General features: G+C 38.4%; 1 protein-coding gene across 1 annotated transcript in view; it reads left to right on the top strand.

Annotated features, from left to right (window-relative positions):
* The first annotated feature begins 3,021 nt into the window (after positions 1-3,021).
* Positions 3,022-8,527, top strand: part of Macrod2 (mono-ADP ribosylhydrolase 2) — a 1,315,286-nt gene continuing 1,309,780 nt past the window's right edge. The window contains exon 1 of the mRNA XM_036186599.1: positions 3,022-3,133. The gene's annotated coding sequence lies outside the window, so the exon portion shown is untranslated. The remainder of the gene's footprint in view (positions 3,134-8,527) is intronic.

The raw sequence follows: 8,527 nt of genomic DNA, 5'->3' as shown, positions 1-8,527 counted from the left end.
TTTGTTAAAATACATCGAAGCAGCACACTTTACATTGCTGTATTTGGTTGTATGTGCATAATAAATCATAAACTGAATTAATGGAAATAAAAATGTAATAATATAGCATTATATTCACAAGCAGGAACTCATGTTAGATTGTCAGGTTTTGAGACCTGAGTTATCAATAGTACAGGGTATAATCACCACATCAGAAAAATCTGGGGCTTTGATACATGTTGCAAGTCCTTTGTGGATATAAGCAAGATGCTAACCTAGGCTATGCACTCATAAAATGGATGATACAATTAGTATCTGCCTTAGAAGGTTGCCCTTGGTGTAATGTCTGGGACGCAGATGCGTTCAGTGCATTTAAGCCATAGTCATTATTATTAAATAGCTCTTCAGCTACACTAGCATTACCCTAACTCAATCAGGAATATGTGTATAACCATGAAGATTTTAAGAATTAGATATCTACAAACTACATTAGGCTGCAATCTAAATAACTCAGACATTTGACAGCATATGATTAAGTACACTCACTAATCCTATTTTAGTTATTCATTTCAAACCAAGCAACTGTCTCTTTGTCAAGAAAAAAAAACCCAAACTGTTCACTTCAATATTATTTCCTTGAAGAGCTTGTGGGGAAAAAAATCAAGCATAGACAAATTAGGGCATAATTTTTTTTTATAGTAGTCTTCTTTCTCTTGTCTTTATCCCTTATTCTTGTCATTAGGGATGTGCATCTTTGAACTGGCTAGTTTTTGACAATTTGACACAAGCTCAAGTCATTTGAGAGGAGGGAACCTCAACTGAGAAAATATCTCCAGAAGATTGGTCTATAGGCAAGCTTGTTGAGCATTTTCCTGATTAATGTGGGAGCACCCAGTTCACTGTGGGTGGAACTATCCCTGTGCAGGTAATCCTAGTTTTCATAAGAAAGCAAACTGAGCAAGGCAGTGAACAACATTATTCCATGGCCTCTGCTTGGTCCTCAGTGTTGGACAGTAAGATGAAATCAATCCTTTCCTCCTCAAATTGCTTTTGGTCATGGTATTTATCACAGAATTAGAAACCAAACTATGACAGTTTTTGAGTCTTGACTGTCTTCTAAACCAGTCATTTTCATGTGAATATCTCATCATGATGAAACTGTTAACCTAAAAGTTGATCTACTCTTTTTAATAGCTGCAGAATAGTCTTTGGCAGGATGGAACTTTATTTATTGAACAAGCAGTCCTTCTGTTTATGAGCACAGCATAATTTCAGGTTATTATTCCTGTAGAAAGCTTTGAATTAGTGCAAACATCATTTGCACTTGAGTTGATAATTTCATATGATAAATTTTTAAAAGAGAAATGGTTAGTTAAACATCTTTGAACAACTATTTCCAATCTTTTCTTGTGAGTAACTGTATTTTGTGTGTGCACAAACAGTGGGCAGGGCATTGGTGTTCTCTCTGGAGCAGGGTGAATGGTGGTTTTCATATTCTTCTTTATGTTTCTCATTTGCTGATAAAGAGTTGTTTTTAAATTTAGCCAACTTTATTTTAAGATATTTAAACACTATCAGTCTAGCACATAATATTGTATTAAGCCTTCTGCTGAATGCCTCGTGCACCTAAGTCCTTAAATTCCTGCACAGGTATGTGAGGTTGCACCTCTAACACCAATTCATTACAAACTAGAGCTTACTGCAGCATGTGGCTGATAAAGAGCACTGTGTGGATTTTACCCCGGGTCTGTGAAGGGTGACAGTTGAGAGTAGGCTGGAATACATTCATTTTGATATGAGGGTCCTTTAGGGCTAGGTTCATTATCAAACGCCATAGATATGTAAGTGGTAAGGCCAGTAAGCCTCGATAAGCTTATTCCTTTGGACACTTGTTCAGCTGAGAATGATGCCCCGGTGACAGGCAGTGGCAATAGAAGCCAACTTGGATATTAGACATGTTGTACCTGCAGCACTAAAGTCTGTCCAGTATCTAGCTTTGTCTTGAAATAAAACAAAAATAAGAAGTCATCAGTTGCATGATGGTATGGAGTGTGGGGTGGAGGGGTGTTCAGATCTCTCAAAGATACTGTGTTTTCTTTCCCATTCTAGATTACCCTGACTTCTACCTTGTCTTGGTTTGCAAACTTGATTTTTCTTTCTGCCCATAGAGTAGTATTTATTAAAAAAGGACTAAATTAAAATTTTAAGCTCCTAATTTATGTGTCCATGATCCTTTAGCACTATACCTCAGCATTAACTTCAGATCCAGTCACAGAAGGTGTTGATTTTTACTGAAACCAGCTTGGTGCTTTTTGCCAAGGTGGCTTTATGCAAAGGGCCCAGAGGAGGAGCTGCAGCTGAGGCTGCCTGAGGGCAGAAAGCTGCCTCTCCAGCAGAGTAAGAACAGCTGCCACTATTTGGCTTTACTCTGTCTCAAGCAATCCAGGTGCATGGTCTTCCAGGTGCTTCTAAAGCCCCATCTACCTTTGCATCATTTAGCTCTTCCCTTGCAGCAACCTGATCATGCTTGCAGGGTGTCTGTGAGGAACCGAGTTGTCTGGAACTTTGGTTCTTATTTGAGTAGCCTTGCTTTTACCATCTCACTTTTGAGAAGAGTACACGTGTACCTTTTCTTCTTCAAAACCTCATTTGATCCTGGTGATGTGCTGGCAAACATACTTAGCAGCTTTGAAGAGACAGTTAGCATTTCTTCCTAACACTGTTTTCATGAAATTAGATATTGGCAGAAAGTGCCTACACCAGTGAAATTATTCTACCTGTTAGGGGCTCTGCCACTCCAAGAGAAACTTAACCAGAACACCTCTATAACGTTTTACCATGAGGAGAGAGAGAGAGAGAGAGAGAGAGAGAGAGAGAGAGAGAGAGAGAGAGAGAGAGAGATATTCACTGCAAGTTTTCCTCTGTAGAGCTATGGTTTTGGGAGGAAGAAATTGAGTTCCTTTTCTCCTGTCCATTTATACTTTTTTTTTCCCCAAAAGGTCACACATAGGCTAACTTTGTGATCTCTCTCCCCTAGTGGATGGCTGTATTCATAGAGCAGCTGGTCCCTGTTTGTTAGCTGAATGTCGGAACCTGAATGGCTGTGAGACTGGACATGCAAAAATCACGTGCGGCTATGACCTCCCTGCAAAGTGTGAGTATGGCATGCTTGAACTTCATTTCAGAATCAACTGAGAATGCCAGCCTTGCTTTTTTCCTCAAAAGAATATCTAGACAAGGAGACAGTTGAGGTTGGATTTAATTAAATATGCTTGTATTTAGATTTAGTGTGTAGGTGCATGTTTATTTATATGATTAACTAGAGAAATTTTAAGTTGTTCAGTTCTTTAACAATGTCTCTGAAACAGAGAAATAAAAGTAGGAGCAAAATATACGTTCCAGTATTTAAGCACCACCAGTGACAGCTTCTGGAAATGATGCCAACTTCTCATTCCTTGTTCAGGTTTCTTGATTGTGGATGTGTTTAGAGCAAAGGAGATCAAAGTGATGTATTGTGTTTTCAGCTGCCATGTAAAGGCTGATTGGCAATTACAGCCCAGGCATCTGTCACACTCGGTTCTCAGGAGAAGCGAGTGGAATGTGGTTGTCAGTCCAAGAATGTATTTGCTCTTTGAATGTGGAATGGTCAAATTTTCTATTATATTTGAATAGAAAAATGCATTGCAATTGACTGACCTTGTTGCTTCAGTGTTTAGCCGACTGCGATAGGGTGGTGGAGGATAAAAAAAAATGAGAGAAGTGATTAAAAGTGCACCTTTTTAAATTATTTAATTTTCAGGACCTGGGAATGGAAAGAGGGTTTGTGCTACACTATTAAGGTGTGCATTGGCCTGGAAATTGAGATACCAATTTAATCTATGTACTTGATTCTTAGGATACTGCCCTGGTCTAGGAGCACATTTTATGTGAAGACAAAGCTACTTTTGTGCGTGTGTAGTTTAGTAGTGAAGATAGAGTGACTAAAAACATACAGTGTAATTTGTGGGATACTATTGAACACTGTATGGGCAGGGTGTGGAAAAATAAGCTACCCAAGACTATCTGTGAATGGTGACATAGTGTGCTTTTAAGGTAACTTTAAAAATTATGTGGGTGTGGGTGTGTGCGTGTGTGTTTTGTGTTTGTGTAACCCCAATGGCATTGGGAGTTTGCACTTGGACTCATAGCACTCATGATCTGAGTGTTAAAGTTGATTTTTCTTCTGGGATTCTATAGCTAGTATTCACAAACACAGTTTTTTAATCTGTCTAACATGATGCTACCCGTGAGCTGCAGCTGACCCATACCATACCAAGAATGAGCAGATTAATTACTTTCAGGCTCGTGTCCATCCTCAAACCCAGTAATAAGTGAGGTCTCCTATTGAATTCACTACTTTCTCTGTATGAAAACATCAAATTTCTTCAACTCTTAGCCTTCTGAACACAGGGAAACTTGGAATGGCTACACATGATCAAGTAAAATGATTGTTTATGTGTAATATCTGAGAATGTGGGAAGCTGGTTTAAATTTGCTTACTGCTATTTGGCATGCTTGTGAACAAGATATTCCATTTCCTTTGCGTGCCACTCATTTGATTTCCAGGTCATTGAGAATTTACCTAGTGTTTGGCACCAAGGCAAAGGGATCAGTAAGACTCTCTGGATGTTTTAGAAGTTGTCATGTTTGAAAACCCTGTTTGAGCTTTAGTGTGGTATGTGGCTTTCAGAAGCATTCTGTAGCAAGTGGGTCTTCTGGCCCAAGACTCTAGACATGGAGAATCAAGCTCCAGTATTTAGCACAGAATACCTACTCCAGGCATTATTATGCAGGTCAATGGCATGAGTTCAGGTGAGTTTTTGTATCAGCCTAACACAGGCTAGAATCATCTGAGAGAAGGGACCCCCAGCAGAGATACTGTCTCCATAATGTCAGGCTGCAGACAAGCCAGTAGTACATTTTCTTAATTAGTATTTGATGTGGGGAGACCCAGTTCATTGTAGGTGGGACCTGGTGATCCTAGATGATATAAGAAAGAAGGCTGACTGAGCAAGCTACAAGGAGCAAATCAGTAAGCAACGTTCCTCAGTGGCCCCTGTATCATCTCCTGCTTCCAGGTTCCTGCCTTGACTTTTTTGATTATGAACTGCGATATGGAACTGTAAGCAAAATAAACCCTTTCCTTCCCCAGTTACTTTTGGTCATGGTGTTTCATTAATGAAGGCAGCATGTCCAATAAAGAATCATCCAACAGGATGGAAAATATCAATGCAACATAGCAGCCACCTCATTAAACAAAAAAAATGAAAGACATGCACTGTCAGGGCAAATATCTAGGTACTTTTCTGTACTTTAAAAGAGTAATGATTGATATTAAAATCATAAAGAAAAGGAATATAAAACTGAGTAATAATAGCTCACATTTATATTCTACTTCATGATGTTTCATAGTATTTTCACAACCCCTTATATTTAAAATTATGCTTTATAAACATTTTGTGTGTTCATTTCCTTTTCCCTATCCCTGAGAGATAGTTTTCTTTCTCATCAATTTGGATCCTCCATTTCAGAGTCATTAACAATCCACAGATGTGCTTTTGTAGTGAGAGAATGAAAAGGGAGCTTATTACATACTGTTTGGGTCATTTTCCCCTCCATATTTAATAATTCTGTGACAGTTTGACAGCAGAGACTAGCTCCTATCTGTCCTCTGAGACATTGGCTTCATCATTATAGGGGCACTAAAGTCAGTCATCCAGCCTCAAGTGATGATATCTTCATGCACCAGCAATTTGTTTGGAAAATGCTTTTGTCTGGGTTACATATAGTATTGGTCATTTTGGACTGCTCTCTGCTTTTCTATGCTTGCTAAATTAATTTATTCACAAATGGTTGTATTTGAATTAATTATACTTGTAATCTGTGTTCTGTGACTTATCATGATGGGTAGAATGAAAAGCCCCTGGATATTCTTTCTTTCACTGCCAGTATGTTTGAAGGGTTTCTTTTGACACAAAATTAATCAATCACCTTTTTCAAAAGAAGTCATGGTGGCAAGAATATTGACAAGAATTTCATTGAAATATACTGCTTAGAGAGTGTAAAAAGGGGCAGGGCGGTGGTGGCACATGCCTTTAAGCCTAGCACTTGGGAGCAGAGCCAGGCAGATCTCTGTGTGTTTGAGGCCAGCCTGGTTTACAGAGCAAGATCCAGGACAGGCACCAAAACTACACAGAGAAACCCTGTCCCCAAACAAAACAAACAAACAAAAAGAAAGTGTTGTATGTGTATTCCTTTATAGAAGCTTTTCACATGAGGGATATTTACATTTCCCTGTCTGTTGTAGAACTCTGTCCTCCAAGCTTTATAGCCATTAACATCTTAGTTAGAGAACTCATGATAAACCAACAATAGGCTCTCAAGATTGTTCCTGTTGACTGTACTTCATAGCAGGAGGGGTAGAGAGTGTCATTGGATGCTCATCTGAGATCCAGCCACTCCCTCCTACATCCTCTCCAAAGTTGTATATAATTCTGCCCCAAGGTGCACATGGTCTTGGTATGTGTGAGAATATAGAGAGTAGAAAGGCTAACTGGAGTGTGGACTCCATCTGTGCAGCCATTAACCATGTCAGAGTGAGACTGTTTGATGATTTTGCTGTTTTTGGATTACCTAAGCTTCTAGATTCAATATCTTTTGTCTGTTTTGGTGCCGCATCTGCTATAAGTAGAGTTTTGTTCAGGTCTGCCCAAGAAAAGTCCATACAACACTGTCATTGTTATAGTGTCAACATGTGGCATGGTATGCCAACTTTGTGATTAATTATTGTGAAAGAATGAGGTGCCAAATGAATGATTTGTTCAGGACCCTTTCATTTGGAAAATGGTTTATTATCCTACTTCTCAAGCCTTCCATTCTGTGATCCACTTTTCACAATGCATGTGGGGGTCTATGTCCTCTCATTACAGTTGTCAACAAGGCTATGCATGGTGGAGACTTCTCTTCTCCACTGTGGCCTCCTGTATTCTCTCATAGGGTGTCTTGCTGATCCTCAGTTCTTGATACTATTGTTTCCTTGTCTGGAGTTCTATTCTAGACTTCTTCATGACTTCCTCCCTTATCTTCACACCCTTGTTAACTGTAACTTCGGGTGTCACCTTAGCTGACGTAATTATCCTGGCTCCTCTGCTTCATTTGTAGTTGTTGTACTGTAGTATTTTAGCTTCAAATATGTTATTACTATGTTATTACTTTTTGTTTGTAATACCTTCCTAAACCAGAATAAGGATGTAGACTTTGGAGTTGGGATCTATTTCTTTTGTTTTGCAATGTAAATAGAAGTTCTAAAACTGCCCAAAACATGAAAGAGTCTTAAAAGGCATTTCTTGAAAGGATGAATGGAAATAGACTGCAATCCTTTGACACATCTTTTTTTGTTTAAGTAAAACATTTGTTAACCTAATTTTCTTTGGCTTTCCATAATAGGCCACCATATCTTGAACAACTTAAAATGTCTTGAATGGTATGATTTGCAACATAATTTTGTGGATCTCTGTGTGCTTGTGATTTTCTAGAAAACTTGCTCTTTCATCTTTTCTACTTATCTTTCAGACTTAACTTAGATATGGCCTCTGTTAGGAATGAAGTCATATCACCTCAACTACAAGCTTTTTTCCCCCCTTCAGTATATTGTATGTTAATGCTTTGCATGCTGCTTTTTTTCCTTGTTTCTTAGTTGTGTGTGAGAGAGAGAGTAGGTGCATTATAGAGAGCTAGAGGCCAGCCTTCTGTGTTGTATCCACACCTACCTTGTTTTTTAAGAAGGATCTCTCATTGGTTTAGTGCTCACTGAGAAGGCCAGGCTGGATAACCAGTGAGTCTAGGGTTCCCCCCATCTCCACTCCCCCAGTGCTGCACTGTTGCCCCCCACCACACTTGGATTTTTTTTTTTTTTTTTTTTTTTTTTTTTTTTTTTTTGGAGCTGAGGATCGATCCCAGGACCTTGCACTTGCTAGGCAAGTGCTTTACCACTGAGCTAAATCCCCAATCCCACACTTGGCTTTTTAATATGGGTTCTTGGTATCAAACTCAGGTCCTGATGATTATGTGAAAAACGCTTACTCTCTGAACTGTCTCCCCAGCCCAATGTTGCATCTTTCTAATATATTACAGGTACTGTGGAAATATCTGTCAAGTGAATTAACTGTTAGAACTGGAAAACTAACATCAAGTTGGTGAAAGGTTGGACATAAAAGAAAAATTATGCTAATATTACAAAAATAATGGAATTAGTGTCAACTGTACATTGTATCTTATAAATTGTTCACCATATATGCAGTTCTAAAGTCTTAAAAGAAATTTACTCCTAATAGTTTCTCTAAAGAGATGAAAATAAAGTAAGGATATGATCACCTTCATTTAATTTTCAACATTACTCACACATCTGTTATATTTCCTTAGAATACTACCAATTTCTTTTCTTCAGGGTTTAATAAGCATCAAAGATAAATATAAAACTATTAAATCTATGTCTATAATATTTTTCGTT

This window comes from Onychomys torridus, chromosome 4 (genome assembly GCF_903995425.1).
Source record: "Onychomys torridus chromosome 4, mOncTor1.1, whole genome shotgun sequence".
NCBI lineage: Eukaryota > Metazoa > Chordata > Mammalia > Rodentia > Cricetidae > Onychomys > Onychomys torridus.
The sequence above is the reverse complement of the archived record's forward strand: the minus strand, read 5'-3'. Positions and strand labels throughout refer to the sequence as shown.